Source organism: Octodon degus, unplaced genomic scaffold (genome assembly GCF_000260255.1).
Source record: "Octodon degus isolate 3935 unplaced genomic scaffold, OctDeg1.0 scaffold00072, whole genome shotgun sequence".
NCBI classification, from domain to species: Eukaryota; Metazoa; Chordata; class Mammalia; order Rodentia; family Octodontidae; genus Octodon; species Octodon degus.
The window spans coordinates 9,114,933-9,131,590 of NW_004524648.1; the positions used below are offsets into that span (position 1 = coordinate 9,114,933).

A 16,658-nucleotide genomic window follows, 5' to 3' on the forward strand; every position below is an offset into this window, starting at 1 on the left:
TATGGCGAACTTTCCTCTCCTGAGTTAAACTTGTTATCAAGAGACTGATAGCAGTTGAGTTCTTTTGGAGTCCATCATTAGCAGATAAAGAGAATTCAGAAAGCTTTGATCTGTTTATTCATCGGTAATTATTGGTATTATTGTGAAGCAAAATACTTGAGGTGATATTTTCTGAACCTTTCAACAACAAATTTTAATAAGCAGTTCAAGCCTATATAAGTGGCATAAAAGTTTGTGATTGAACTTGTCAGAAGCCTTTTTAAGTCATGATGCTATGTTGTGGTAAATTGAGTGGTAAATGTTTATAAATTGTCTGGATCATTCTAAGTCAATTAAAATACTGTATTAAAATTGTTGACAGGATAAATGTAATTCTGTTTCATGGGCGATTTCCTGACTACCTTTACTAATTGAAGTACATGCTTAGAAATTGTTCTGCAAATAGACGTTGATTGCTTTATTGAAAAAATGTGAAGCATATTTTGACTAATTGGAAAATAGTAATAAATGACAAGCTGGTTGAAAGTAGTAAATCAGTGCATGGTGTTTAACAGACATTTGAATATCTATATGTAACACATCTTGTTAGGGACGGGGACAAAGGAGCAAGCAGACTAGATAGAATAGCTTCCCTCATGGAATATCATAGAAACAAGAGTATAGGAACAAAATAGAAATTTAGCACATATGCCAAGTACTATATTAAAGAATAATTGTCCACTCACTCTTATATTCAAATACACAAATGGTTCCACTAAACCTATGTTAACCTTTATTGTTGATTTTAGTACCAAAAACTAGTGCTTGTTTCATAGCTTAATGTTTGAAAATTAATACATTCTTCCAATGGAACGTCTTGCTTTTATGTGGTGCAGACAATGAATGTATTTGAGTCCTTCCATCTATGTTCAAAGGGCTGTATTATGAGGAAACATCTTGGGAAAAAATATGAAATGATTCTTGCCTGCAGGATGTTGATATAAAAGAGTTCAAAATTATTTTCTAAATTTTCATTAGAAATCAAGCTGATTAATGGTTAAATTTTAATGTCTGATAATTAAAACTTAAAAATATGACTCCTTGTGCAAATGAAAGTAAGACATGTTTTTGGTAAGTCAAGCTATAAGACACTAAAGATGTGGGGTTTTTTAATGGAAAAAGTAAAATATTTTGCCTAAAAGTAGAAAGAATGTTGCCAAATGAGAAAGGAGAAGTATAAAATAAAAAGATCAATGAATAAGAAGTTTGCAGAAAGTTTGCAGAACATGAAAGGAATTTTACATGATTAAACTGGGTAAAATTAGAAAGAATATATAAATATATATATATACACACACACATATATGTTGAGTTTTTTTTACACAGTTCTTAAAACTTTCTGTAAGTTTGAAATATAAAGTTAAAATCAGATAACAACCTCAAACTGTTCTAAAATTTTAAAATTTTATCTTGAAAATATCAAGTGACATTCAACAATGAAAGTCACATCAAAAGTCTGCAGACCTTCCAGAACTGAAGAACCTGCAGATACTTTGAAAACCCTAGTCCAGGTTGTCCGTTAGCGCTGCCTGGCATAGATGTGCTAGGAGGTTATGAACACTGCCAGGTAATCCTAGCAGCAAAAGTAGTTGAATGTTTACCTTAGTTGACAAATACATGTCTACACTCCAGAGGGAATTGATTCTGTTCTTTGCCTGAAATTCTCTTTCCTGCTGTGCCACCCCTCACGCCTATGGCCCAGCTCTCCGGCTTATCTCTCAGCCATCAAGTTCAGCAGCTCCTCCTTCAGGAGGCCTTTCATGATCTGGTCAGAGCCGCTGTCTCTCCTCTATTCCCCCTCTCCCCCCTATCTAAAGAGCGCTGTGCCTGTAGAGCACCAGTATACTTAAGCCTATTTGTCCATCTCTCTTACTAGTTTTTAAGGGCCTTGAGAACTAGAATCTGAGGCTGTTCTATTCTTTTATGTAACTCTGGCACTTAGCAGCTCAGTGTACGAAGCTTTTCATAAACATTTGCTTGATAGGTGAATATGGAGTGATCTGTGAAACTCTGAGTCATGTAATATGGGGGGTTGTAAATCCACTCCCTTGAAAGATTTTCTACATGAAACTCAGTCATCGTACAACGTAGCACTTTCCCTCCTCCCAACGTGTGCCCTCAAAGCAGTTTTCAAGGCTGTGTTTACTTTTCCTACTGGGACAGAAGCTGCATACTGTGTTCATATTGATCAAAACCTGCTCTTCTGAAAAACCCCTCTGCAGTGGCCGGCTGGTGCAGAGGGTCTGCTGCTGATTATCAGTGAGGATCTGCTCTGTGCTTTCCACTGTGAATGTTTGTCCAGCTTGCTTCTGGGCTGCCCCACTCTCCGAGGCTGCCCCGCCCTCTCTCATTTCTCCCCTGACTAGACCTCTGCCCCCAGGAAGACAATCTTTTAGCATGAGTCTAGCCAGATAGAACAGCAAGGCTAGCAGAAAAGAAAAATGAAAAGCACCTCCCAGCGTATTCAAAGAGCATTTTATATATTTATTTATAAACTCAACTTATTATACAGCAGAATGAGGCAAATTTGCATTGCAAATTAATATCATAAACTACTCAACCATACCAAATGATTTGAAACATTTTCTTTTATTTATTTATTTATATTTTATTGAGAAACAAATATCTTTTTTTTCTTGTTCTTGATTTATTTTTTTTCAAAGTTTTATTGATAAACAGATAGCAATGAGACAGTTTCAAATCAAATTGAAAGTACAGTTTTAACAAATAATACACTGCATATATTCTTCTTAGTGGTTAATTGCTGTACAAGATGCGGACTTGTGATCCTATTTACAAACACCATTAGAACAAATCATTCTATTCATTAAGAGAATGCAACTATATATCTATCCCAACCACTTTGAATACACAGATACAAAATGGACATTCATAGGTATACCCCATTTTTCCTAAGTTCCGTTATTGAATATTATAGGTGTGTAAACTCAGCAAAATATTCTAAAACAGTCCAGTAGCCCATAACAGCATTGGGTCTTCTGTTTAACTGGCAATGTCAGAAATTATTGACCTGAGTCCCCCACAGCTCAACATAACAGCATGGCTTTATTTCTTATATTTCGTCTTCATACTTTTCTACTGGATGGTTAAGACCAAGGTAAAGCAGGACCTATGCAACAAGAGTTGTAGCTTTTTGGGATTTGAAACATTTTCTTAGAAGTACCCAAAATATACTTTTTCCTTTTTAATAGGTAAAACTGGATTTGAATTAAGAATAATACATCAAAGGTAGTATATATATTGTCTGAGGTCTCTGAAAGCCTATATATATTGTCTGAGGTCTCTGAAAGCCTAAAATTTTAAAATGAAAACAGACCATCTCAGCTGCCATTGATTACCTTTACCTGTAATCCCTTTTCACTCCTCTGATCTCCTACCTGACCATTCTGAACATCTCACAGGGCAAAGGAAAGGGAATTTGCATGGCTGGGGCCACTGCTATAAGCTACTCTGAAAGCCCGTACAGTGAATTTGAGAGTCTATAGTGTCTCACCTCTGCCTATTAAAGACAGAGCTGAGGCCGAGTGGTTTGGTCGTTCATTGAGGAGTTGTTTTTGTTTTCGTCAACTGCGGCTGTTACCAGAAGGCCAGCACTGCTGTCGGAAAAGCGACTTAAGACTTCTGCGTTGGGTAAAAGAAAATGGCCCGAACTGAGCAGACTGCTCGTAAGTCCATTGGTGGGAAAGCCCCCCCGAAAACAGCTGGCCACTAAAGCTGCTAGGAAAAGTGCCCCCTCTACCGGCAGGGTGAAGAAATCTCATTGCTACAGGCCTGGTACCGTGGTGCTTGGAGAGATTCGTCGTTACCAGAAATCGACCGAGCTTCTCATTGGGAAGCTGCCTTTCCAGAGGTTGGTGAGAGAGATTGCCCAGGATTTCAAAACCGACTTGAGGTTTCAGAGTACAGCTATTGGTGCCCTTCAGGGGGCTAGTGAAGCACACCTGGTGGGCCTATTTGAAGATACTAATCTGTGCCATCCACGCCAAGAGAGTCACCATCATGCCCAAAGACATCCAGTTGGTCCGCCGGATACAGGGAGAGAGAGCTTAAGTGAAGGCAATTTTTATGGCGTTTTGTAGTAAATTCTGTAAATTAAACTTTGGTTTAATTTGTGACTCTTTTTGTAAGAAATTGTTTATAATATATTGCATTTGTACTTAAGTCATTCCATCTTTCATTCAGGATGAATGTGAAAAGTGACTGTTCACAGACCCCAGTGATGTGAGCGTTGTTGCTCAGGAGTGACAAGGTGCTAATATGCAGAAGGGATGGGGGATATGTCTTGCTTCTCATGACGCATGTTTCTGTATGCTAATGACTTGTTGGGTAGCTATTAAGGTACTAGAACTGATAAATGTATACAGGGTCCTTTTGCAATAAAACTGGTTATGACTGGTTGTGACCAAGTGTTTAACAATTGGGGCTGTTAAGTCTCACCATGCATCACTGTTGATAGAATGGGGGCTTTTTCAAGGGTGAAGATACAAGTCTTAACCACAGTGTAACTTACAGTTTCCTTAAAAGAAAAAAAAAATAAACCTGGCAGCTATAGAATACACTATGTACATTTATAATAGCTATTTTATATATTGTAGTGTCAACATTTTTAAATTAAATGTTTTACATTCACCAAAAAAAAAAAAGACAAAGAGCTGAAAGATAGCTCGGCGGTCTGAGAGTCTCTCTGGCAAGTGCAAGAACCTGGGTTTAATCCCTGGTACCCTGGGCATGCCATGCTGGCCACCAAAACCAGGCATGATGGTACACACCTGTAATCCTAGCACGGGGGAGGCTGAGACACGAGGATCACTATGAGTCCAATCTGTGTAGTGAGACTCTGTACCAAATAAATAAAGAAGACAGAGCCCCAGCTAACCAGTTGCTAAGATTTGGTTTCAAGTCCTAGGGATTTATCTTCCCCATGGTATCTCTGGTCCATTGGTGCTTATTTATTTGTGACAATGGAGAGTTGGTGTTGGGGTCTTCTTTGGCTTCTGGAATGACTGTGACGCTCCAGACAAAACTTTTAACTATTCAGACTAAGTCCAGAGGAAGTTGAGAGTTGTCAGGTGAGAGGGATTACTAAGAGGAAGAGACAAATGGAGCTGCCCCTACAAGCCTCTCGGGGGAGTAGGTGGATGATAACAAGATGCTAGCTATCAGTTTGCAGGTTTCATCATTCTTTGGTGGAAACGTAAGAAATTTCTTTCCAAGACAAATATACTAAGCAAATACACTAAACAAGTTGACATAGATCCTCCCACGAATAGACCTTTCTGTTGACCCCAAATTTTTAGAACCCCTGAACTAAGAGAAAGATCAGACCATGAATCCTAACCATTTGGGAATGGAAAAGGGGTGAAGCAAATCATCACTGATCAGTAATACTCCGTGAGTCACTAGACAGGGACTGTCCTGATAACTCATCCCTCTGTGTGCACAAGGGAACTATAGGTCTGAGACCACAGGAAAGATGGAGTCAGAAAGTGGAGGCAGCCAAAGGCTGGAATGGCCTCCAGCATTATTCCTGATCATGATAAGATTCTGAATGCCAACATTTCCCTGGAACACATCCTCTTCCCGAACTGCAGAAGCGATTAGCTCACTGGGTTGGAGCGGGCGATTCCTTAGGACAGAGGCCATGTACTTTAAACCATGCCTGGAAAACATATGCAATCAAGTGAGTTAATTAGCAAATTAATTAATCAGTAAATAAATTTATATGGATGTATTATATTTTAAGGGCAACACGGTCTTTCTCTAAGCCCCACCTGGACAGTCACTAAATCTGAAGTTATTCTGGTCACTGGAAGTATATGGTTAGAAAATTGGAGAGTGCCATAGAAACTCATAAAAGTGAAAACAAAGGGGTATTTTATGATTGATTCATGCACTGGTAATGCATTAAGATGGGATGTGTCAAGCTTTTAAGACCATGAGTCACCTAGGGATCTAGTCAGAATGCACAGTTTGATTTGTAGGTCTGGGACCTGAGATTAGGCATTATTTACCGGTACCCAAGTGATGTCGATGTGATACTGGTGGTCTTCCGACTACACACTAAGTAACAAAAGGGATTTTGGTGGTCATATGCTTAAACACCCTACCCTCCCTTGCAGCTGGGGCGAGTGAGGCGCGGGAAGAGCAGCTGACTTTGAGTGAGCCAAAGCAAGGCAATGAAGAGCAGAGATCAGATTGAAAATTTCTCATTTTAGTAATAAGGTAGTTTCTGCTGTCTAACATGAACATCTAGTTACAAGGCTGCTCTTGTGAGACAGAGCAGAGATAAAGTAGAGAGAAAGAAGAGGGAGCAGCACTCTATTTTCTCTGTACCTCTCTTCCCATTCCATTCCTATATGCAAGGGTGATGTCTTCCTTTTCTGCATCTCCCTTTTCTCCTAAAAGATCAAAGTGTAGGTTAAGGGCCGGCCAAATAGCTCAGTGAATTAAAGCACCTGCAAGCAGGTACAGGGGTCAGGGGTTCAATCCCTGAGCCTGCTGTGCTGGCCCCGCCCCTGGGGCTCGCTGAGACAGCAATTGCAACTGGGCAGAGGGGTGTGCGCCTGTAATCCCAACTCTTGGGAGGCTGTAAACAGGTGGATCACTCTGAGTCTGATCTAATAGTGAGACCCTGAACACCTTGTAGAGCCTTCCCTAAAAAAATATAAAAAAGAAAAAAAAGTATAGGTTAAAGAAGAGATGTTTTTGAGGCTGAGAGAAAACCACTCCAACTCTTTCTTCTTTCTGCCTGACAGAATAGCAGGCCACGGCAGGTCACCAGACTAAAATTTCTCTTCCCCAAGGCAAGTCCTAGAAAGTCTAATCTTTTCCTACCTTTTTGTTTTGGAGTTGGCCATAAAGAAATTCTCTGGTGTATCTGGTCCAGGTAGTAAATCTTAAAAGTTCATTTCAGGTGGGGTCCTGCTCCATACTGTTCAGAATGGCCAAGACACCATTGAATCATATCTATGCAATGAAATCTTCATTAAAACCCACATGGTGGGCTGGGAATGTAGTAGAAAACTTGCCTATCATGTGCAAAGCCCTGGGTTGGATCCCTACTACCCACACATTCTCACAAACAGTGAAGTGCCATTTTCTGGGTGGGGTGGCTTGTGCCTGTCATCAAGGCTACTCTAGAGACTGAGGCAGAAGGATCACAATTTTGAAGTCAGCATAGACAACATAGCAAGACCTTTAAAGGGGCTGTGGATATAGTTCAGTGGTTGAGTGTGTGCCTCACATGCTCAAGACCCTGGATTTGATCCCCAGTACCACACACACACACACACACACACACACACACACACACACCATCACCAAATCCAAATGGACAGGATCTGAGATCTCTGGCTTGCTTGAATATGTGGCAGTTCCTGAAAGACAGCACACAGAAGAAGCTCCCCTCCCCTCCTACATTCCTTGCCCCTTCCTCCATGTCTCATTTGAAACCTTCACAATATCCTTAAAGCTAAACTGGTGATTGTGTTTCCATGAGTTCTTCGAACTACTGGAGCAAATTAATTGAACCCAAGGAGGAGATTATTGAGCTTCAGTTTATAACAGTCAGTCAGAAGAAGCATCTGGGACTTGCAATTAGCTTTTGAAGCAGGGTAGTCTTGTGGACTGAGCCTTCAACCTGTGGGTCTTAGAACTATCTTCAGATAGTGTCAGAATTGAGTTAGAAGACACCCAGCTGATACCTATTTCAGGACTGATTGCTTACTCTGTGTCTAGGAGAAAATGCCCACATCTCTGAAGTCAGAAGTGATCTATATTGTTGTGAGTAGAATAGGAGAAGCTGAGTCTGAATTTGTTTTTTTCATCTATATAATCAAAGTGAATATCTGCAGAACTGACGTCTTGGTGAGTATAACATCATATTTAAGGTGATATCTGATCTGCTCCTCAAAGTTATTTTGCTCCTCCCACTCACCCCAAATTTCACAACCAGTGAGCTGCAACAGTGCTGGTACCCTAGGGTTAAGATCATGAGATGAAGCCAGATGTGGTGATATAAGCCTATAATCCCAGCAATTCTGGGAGGTTTCAGCCTCCCAAAGTTGAACTTGGGCTACAGGTTCAAGCCCACTCTGGGCGACTTAGCGATTTAGCAAGATCCTGTCCCAAAAGAAAAAAATAAATATAGCTCAGTGCAAATGCCCAGAGTTCAATTCCTACTAGAAAAAAGGAAATCATGAGATAAGATATGAAAATTCTCTATGTGACCCCTGTTACTTTTTCCATTCTGCTTGTACCAGATGTGGTTTCCCTGCTTGGGCAAATTAACATGTTCTCTAGACCTTTGTATGCAGCTATTGATTTAGAAAATGCCTTCTCCGTACCTATCCATTAGGCCCATCAGCAACAATTTGCTTTCAGCTGGGAAGGCCGACAGTATCACTTCACTGTTTTACCTCAGGGTTATATTACCTCTCCAGCCCCATGTCATAGCTTAGTTCACAGAGAACCCAGTTGTCCTTTTCTCCCACATATCACACTAATTGTTTCCATTAATGATGCACTGGTTGGATCCAGGGAGTCAGAGGTAGAAACCATTCTGGACTCATTAGTAAAGCATTTGTGATCCAGAGGATGGGGCAAAAATCCAATTAAAATTCAAGGTCCTTCTACATTGTGAAATTTATAGAGGTCCAATTGTGTAGAGTATGCAGAGATATCCCTTCTAAGATAAAAGAAAAATTGTTGTATCTGGCTCCCCCTACAACCAAAAAACCTAAGGCACAATGCCTAGTGGGCCTATTTGGATTTTGGAGGCAACACATTCCTCACTTAGGTGTTTTACTCCAACCTATATACTGAGTGACTCAGAAAGCTGCTAGTTTTGAATGGGGCCCCAAACAAGAGTAGACTCTGCAACGGATCTAGGCTGCCATGCAGGCTGCCCTGCCACTGGGCCCATATGATCCAGTGGATCTAATGGTACTTAAAGAGGCAGTGGCAGGTGAGGATATTGTTTAGAGCCGCTGGAAGAATCACTCCCTGCAGGGGAATTTCATCAGAAGCCTTTACAATTTTGGAGCAAGGCTCTGTCATTACCTGCAGACAATTATTTTCCCTTTGCAAAATAGCTCCTGGCCTGCTGCTGCAGTGGCCTTATTGGAAACTGAACAGTTAATCGTGGGACACCAGGTTATCATGCAATGTGAGTTGCCTATCATGAGCTGGGTATCATTTGTTCCAGCAAATCATAAAGTTGGATGTGGAAATAGTATGTACATGATTGAGCCAGAGCAGGTACAGAAGGTACAAGTAAGATACATGAAGAAGTAGCCCAAATCCCCATCATTCCTACTCCTGCTATACTGCCTTCTGTCTCTTACCTTCTGTTCCCAGCATGCACCTATGGCCTCACAGTGTATACTGTATAATCAGCTGTCAGACAAATTTACAGATAGTTCTCCTGTTAGGCAGTCACTACCTGCAAGTGGATAGCATTACAGGCCCTCTCCAGGCTTTCCCTAATGGACACTGGTAAAAGGAAATCTTTATAGTGGGCAGAACTTCAGACAGTGTACCTAGTAGTATATTTTTCCTGGAAGAATAAATGGCCAGATATGTGACTAAATACTGATTCATGGTCTATAGCCAATGGTCTGGCCAGATGATTATGGGCTTGGAAGGAACATGACTGGAAAAATTGGTGACAATGATATTTGGAGAAGAGAAATGTGGATAAATCCCTAACTATAGATGAGGGATGCAAAGGTATTTGTAGCCCATATAAATTTTCACCAAAAAGTGACCTCAGTGGAAGAGGACTTTATTTTATTTTGTTTTATTTGTTGGTACCAGGAATAAAACTCCGGATCTTGGGCTTGCCAGGCAGGTGCTTGTGCCACTGAGCTATGTCTTTGGTCCCCAAGAGGACTTAAATAATCAAGTGTCTAGTGTGATCTATTCTGTAGATAGCAATCAACCTCTTTCTTCAGCCATTCCTGTCATTGCCCAATGGGCTCATGAACAAAGTGGCCATGGCAGCAGAGATGGAAGTTGTACCCGAGATGAGCAACATGAACTTCTGTTCCCCAGAGTTATTTGGCTACAGCTACTATTGAATATTCACTATGCTAGCAGAAAAAGACCAATATGGGACCATTTCCTGGGGTGATTAGCCTGTGATCTGGTACCAGGACGATTATATTGGACTGCTTCCATCAAGGAAAAGGCAGCGCTTTGTCCTTACAGGCATAGGTACTCATTCTGGGTATGGATTTGCCTCCTTGCATGTAATACTTCTGCCAAAACTAGCAAGTGGACTTACACAATGCCTTATCCACCATCAGAGTATTCCACACGGCATTGCTTCTGACTAAAGAACATATTTTATAGCCAGAGGAATGAGGCAATGGGCCTCATACTCATGAAATTCAATTGCCTTACTGTCTTCCTTACTATCCAGAAGCATTTGCATTTATAGAACGGTGAGATGGCTTTTTGAACATGCAGTTACAGCATAAGCTAGATAGCTGTAGCTTACAGAGCTTGGGCAAGGGTCTTCAAAAGGACATATACGCTTTGAATCAGCAACTACTATATGGTATTGTGTCTCGCATAGCCAAGATTCACAGGTTCAAGAATCATGAGGTGGAAGTAGGAAAGGTACCACTCACTATTACCCCTAGTGAGTTCCCACCACCTTATGATTTGCTGTTCCCACCACCTTATGGTCCGCTGGCCTACAAGTCTTAGTTCCAGAGGAAGTAAGGCTGTGCCAGGAAGCACAACAATGCTTCAACTGAACTGGAAGCTAAGACTTCCCCTTGGTCATTTGGGCTGCTTGGCATGATGGTTCATGCCTATAACCCCAGTGCAGGAGGGAAGGAGGCTGGGGCAGGAGGATCATTCGAAGTTTGAAGCCAACCTGGTCTACACAGTGACTTCAAAGCCAGCCTGAGCCCCAAAGAAAAACTTGCCTTCTATTCTGGGAAGGGAATTAGTACTTTTCTCTTTGTAGGTAGGATAGCTGTACAATATTAGGTCTAATTATGAATTTGTCTGTGTAACTGGACACTAAGTATGGTATATGGAAATGTATCTGGTTGTCAGAATGACAAGGGTTAGATTGTAATAGTTAACAGTTGTGTCAACTTGAGTAAGAAATGTGCAATCGATTGGTTTAGCATAGTTCTGAGTGTGACTGAGGGGATTTATTGAAGATGAGTGTGAGTGGCATCAGCCAATAGGCTTGCAGCCTGAATGGAATAAAAAGGGAAAAGAAGGAATTCTTGCTTCTGTTTCTTGCAAGGAGCTCCAGTCTGCACCTTCACCTTGGATGTCCTCCTGGCTTCCAGCACAAATTTTTCCATTGCAAACCCTTCTGGTTCCTGATACAGATTCACATGGACCTTTGACTTTCAGCTGGATTCTTTGGATCTCCAGCGCACAGACAGTCCTTTTACCACTCTTCCACACCTGACCCTGCAGACAGCTATTATAAGCCTATCTCTGTCTCTGTCTGTCTGTCTATTTGTCTTATATGAAGTCTGTTTTTCTTGAGTACTGACTGATATACTGCTGGCATAGTTTTTTAAAAAAATATGGAATGCCTCACCAATTTGCCTGTCATCTTTGCAAAAAAGGTCATGCTAATCTTCTCTGAATCATTCTAAGTTTACTAAATGTGCTGCCAAAGAGAGCACTGGATTACTTCTAAAGGCCATCTAGATGTAGAAATAGTATAAACCATACTTGTATCGAAATTCTGACAACCTGAACTCTTAGGAAATAATACAAGGGAAAAGTTTCAATGATTTAAAAATAGAATCAAGCCAGAAGTTACATGACTTCTGAGGTCATGTAACCCAACATGTCACCCAGTGTCTGAATCCCTTCTGTAATATATTCTCATGTCTGGACCTACCTGGGCCATTTGACTAAGGCTTCCCCCATGTCCAACAGGTGTCCCCAAGGGAAAACAAGTCCCATCACCCTCTTTCCCAGTCTTAATTCTAGCTCCTCCCAGGCTCACTCCATGCCTGAATGCCAGCTATCTTTAGATTGCTCCATCTTGTGATCTTGTTACTCATTGATCCCTATTTATGAGTTTTATTTGTCCTTTGGGTCTGATGTTCCACTAAGATAAGAGTAGGGTACAGTGAACTATAATTAAGTTGAGGAACCAAGGTCAGAGCTACATAAAGAGAAATCCTCTACTCTTCCTAATTTTATCTTCCATTTACAGTTTCCATCTGGAGATACCTAGCTGTTGTCATTGATCTATTTGAGATCATCTTCTCTGTGTGTGTGTGTGTGTGTGTGTGTGTGTGTGTGTGTGTGTGTTACTGGGTACTGAACTCAGAGCCTTTGCCCTGAGCTACATCCCCAGACATTTTTATCTTTTATTTTGAGAGAGAGTCTCAGTAAGTAGCCCAGGTGGGACTTGAATTTATAATCCTCTAGCCTCAACTTCCCAGAGGGCTGGGATGACAGGCTTCTACCACCATGCCTGGAAGAAGATGAAATGGCTTGTCTCCTAACAATGTTGCAGTCACTATTTCCTAGTGTTTCTATCTTTCCTATGTCTCCAGTCAGCTCTTCTGCACTGACTAGGATTCAGTTCAGATTACCATTCTTTCACTTCCTAGGAGGCAGTGGTGGCACAGTGGTACCCAAAATTTAGTTACCTTTACCAAAGACATAGGAAGAGCTTAGAGATCTGAATTTTAATAAGCATTTCAAGAGATTCTTCTGTTTAACTTGGAGAGATGTTGATGGCAATTTTGGTTTTAGATATACTGGAATTTAAATCCTACTTCTGCACCTTATTAGTTGTATGACTTTGTACAAATTAGCAAATTAGCCCGTTTCCTTATTTATTTTATTTTTTAGGAAGGGTCTGCAGGGTCTACAGGGTCTCACTGTGTAGATTGGACTCGTAGTGATTCACCTGTTTTTAGCCTCCCAAGAGCTGAGATTACAGGCTTGTGCCACCACCACAGTCTCAGTCACTGTCTCAGCGTGCCCTGGGGACGGGGCCAGCACAGCACACCAGAATCAAACCCCAGCTGCTGAGCTCTGCTTAAGCAGGTGCTTAAATCTGATGAGCTATTTGGCTGGCCTTCCTGTTTTTAATAAACAGGTGATAAAATCCATTTTTGAATGTCAGAACCATTAAATAAAGTGAGGTACTAGGCAGTTTGCATTCATTTAATACAAACCAACATAAACTTTTAGTATAATTGCTTTGTCTTCAGAATAGGGGAATTATTGGAAAATAGTAATAATTTGTTGCATGTCAGTAGGCTAAGATTTCTAATTGATGCCTATGAGTCTTGTGATCATGCTGTGAGTTTCCTTTGTACAAATTTTGTGCTTCTGATCCGTAATTAATCACCATTTCCATGCATAGCCCTGGACTTTGTATTTAGTAGAGAATCAACATTTAATGGGTTGGCCAAATAGCTCAGCAAAGAATTAAAGTGCCTGCAAGCAGACACAGGGACCAGGGGTTCATGCCCCTGCGGCGTGCTGAGACAGCAGTTGAGACTGGGAGTAGTGGCACATGCCTGTAATCCCAGCTCTTGTGAGGCTGTAAACAGGTGGATCACCACAAGTCCGATCTAGTAGTAAGACCCTGAACACCCTGTAGGCTCTTCCTTAAATTATAAAAGAAAGAAAGAAAGAAAGAAAGAAAGAAAGAAAGAAAGAAAGAAAGAAAGAAAGAATCATTTGGGGCACCCAAATAGCTCAGTGGATTAAAGCACCTGCAAAGCTGGCACAGGGACCTGGGATTCAATCCCCGGGCTTGCTGTGCCAGGGCGTGCTGAGACAGTAATTGAGACTGGGTGTGGTGCTGCCTGCCTGTAATTCCAGCTCTTAGGAGGCTATAAACAAGTGGATCACTAAGGAGTCTGATCTAGTAGTGAAATCCTGTAGATCCTGTAGACCCTTCCCTAAAAAATACAACAACAACAACATTTGATGAATATTTTTGAATGAGCGAATACTATCTGGCCAGGCCCTGTGTGCTATACTCTCACAGGAGCATTACATTTGTTCTCCCCTCCCCAAATGTTCTCCAGCATTCTTTCACCATTTGGCACTATTTCAGTTCTTTCTTGTTGTTTGTTTTTTTGTTTTTGCGGGACCGGGGATTGAACTCAGGCCCATGTGCTTGCCAGGCAAGTGCTTATTCTACTGAGCTATCTCCCCGGCCCTTCAGTTCTTTCTTGACCTGGCTTTTCCCATTTCCTCATTCTAGTGAAGAGTGTCATCCCATGTAGCCCTGATAATATTGTTTTACATTAGAACCTCAGAGTCACTTTATCTTACAGTGCATGCCCAGTACATATAGGTTTTTTCCTACTACCATGGAATGAACCTAGAGCCTTCACACTGAGCTACATCCCAGCCCTTTTTTATTTTTAAGTGGGTCTCTTGCTAAATTCCTGGGCTGGGCTTGAGTTTGCCCTCCTCATGCCTCAGCCTTCTAGAGTGCTAGAATTACAGGTGCGTACCACCATGTCTGGCATATACACTGTCACATTTTAAATGCAATTAATGTCAGTCAGGTGTGGTGGCACAGACCCAGAATCCCAACACTTGGGAGGCTGAGGCAGGAAGATTGCAGCAAGTTTGAGGCCAGCCTCGGCTATGCAATGAGTTCAGGGACAGCCTGAACTATACAGTGAGATTCTGTCTCAAAAATTAAAAAAGGCAATTAATAACAGGCAGTGAGATTGGAGGAAGGAAGGAAGGATTGAGGTGATGGGTGGGGGCCTAGCTTTGACAACCAAATGATATTTCTCTTGCACATCAGAGTTTATTTTATGTTATTTTTTAAGGTATTTGTTTGTTACAGGGTCTCACTATGCAACTTGGACTCATAGTGATTCTCCTGTTTTCAGCCTTCCCAGCACTGGGATTACAGGCATGTGCCACTATGCCTGGACTCTGTGGCTGACTCAGCCTGTCCTGCAGGTAGAGCTGGCACTGGGTTTTTTTTGTTGTTGTTGTTCTTGTTTTTTTTTTTTTTTTTTTTTTGGTGGAACCAGGGATTGAACTCAGGCACTTGTGCTTGCCAGGGAAGCACTTATTCCACTAAGCCATCTCCCTGGCCCTTAAATTACTTTTTAATTCAAGACTTTTCAAAGAGTATCAAAGGAATAATTCAGAAGAACTGAACTTACACTGTGGATAGGTTTCATCTGAAGTTCTCCATGAATGAAGCAATTCATGTAGCAACTATAAAGAGCTGATGATGATGTGTGTAACTATGGTTGTCCCTTGGTGTCTGCAGGACATTGATGAGGATCCTACCCACGGGTACTCAAGTGCTTTCTATAAACTGGCATATTATGTGCATGTAACCTAGCACATCTTCTTGTATACTTTAAATCATCTCTTAACTCATTAAAGCAACTAATACAGTGTGATATGTAAATAAGTGTTATGCTGTATTGTTTAGAGAATCATGACAAAGAATAAGTCTACATTTTCAGTACAGACACTTTTTTCTTCCTGAAATCTTTCCAATTCATGGTTGTTGGAATTTACCAATGCAGAATCTGGCTACAGAGGGCAATGGCACTATAACTGTGGGGACTGGGTGTTCAGATTAGAAGGCAAAGGTTAGGAGAGCATTAGAAGAGTGTGAAGTCAGGAGCAAAGGTTTTGGGGATGGCTCTATAGGTTATATGCTGGGTGCGACCCTAGGGAGGGCATTGGTGCCCTCTGCGCCTCTGTTTTCCCCCTGTAAAATGAACTTCCAAAGGTGGTGTTAATTAAATGAGCTAAATTATGTTAAGCACTCAGTGACAGCACTCATGGCACACCAACCTCCTGGTTTCCTCCACTCCTTTGTCATCTGAGTTGCTAATTCCTGTTGTTAATCAGGCATATGTGCTGGGGATGCATTTCTCTCCTAATAAAGATATATACGCCCAGGGCATAAGGAAATGGCTTGCCCCACCACCTCTAACCCCCAAATCTTGTGTTGTTACTTTCGGAAAATTTTACAGATCAATGAATCTTAATCTGACTTGTCCTTAGGTTCTCCTGTAATGCTTTAGCAAATCTTTCTCCTCACAGTCCTTTTGAATTGAAATCTTTATGGCTAAAACCACTGAAATGAAAACAACTGGAGTTATACACATAAAAAGATTAACTGTAGAGATGAGTGTCACCTGGGAAACAGGTGACAAGCAGCTCCAAGGGGCCTCTCTTTCACATGGGCTGGTGCTGAGAAAAAGCTCAATGTTTTTGTTCCTGCTTTGTGCTTCTTTCAAGAATGCTGCTGGGTGAGGTAGCGCATACCTGTAATCCCATTGCTCACAGGCTGAGGCAGGAGAACTGCCATAAATTCGAGGCCAGCCTGGGCTATCTAGTGAGACCCTGTCTAAAACAAAACAAAACAAAACAAAAACCAACAAGCAAAAACACAGACTGCAATGCAAGCCTGCTTTAAACCTCTCCCAGTGTCCCTGAAGGGTCTTGAAAGCCTCTGTCTTCTTCAGGTGAAATTGCTGTCATTAGGAAACAGTGCCATCCAGTCCTCCCTATAAAACATCTTTGGGGTATACACCTATGCCTGGTGCTGTGGGATAGTGGTGTAAGGATTGAGCCTTCAACATGTA

The 16,658-nt window shown here is 41.4% G+C and overlaps 1 non-coding gene across 1 annotated transcript; it reads right to left on the reverse strand.

The window, feature by feature from the left end:
• Positions 1-11,615: 11,615 nt before the first annotated feature.
• LOC111817860 lies at positions 11,616-11,723 on the reverse strand. The gene has a single exon (XR_002821963.1). It is a non-coding gene; the product is annotated as a U6 spliceosomal RNA (small nuclear RNA).
• Positions 11,724-16,658: the final 4,935 nt, after the last annotated feature.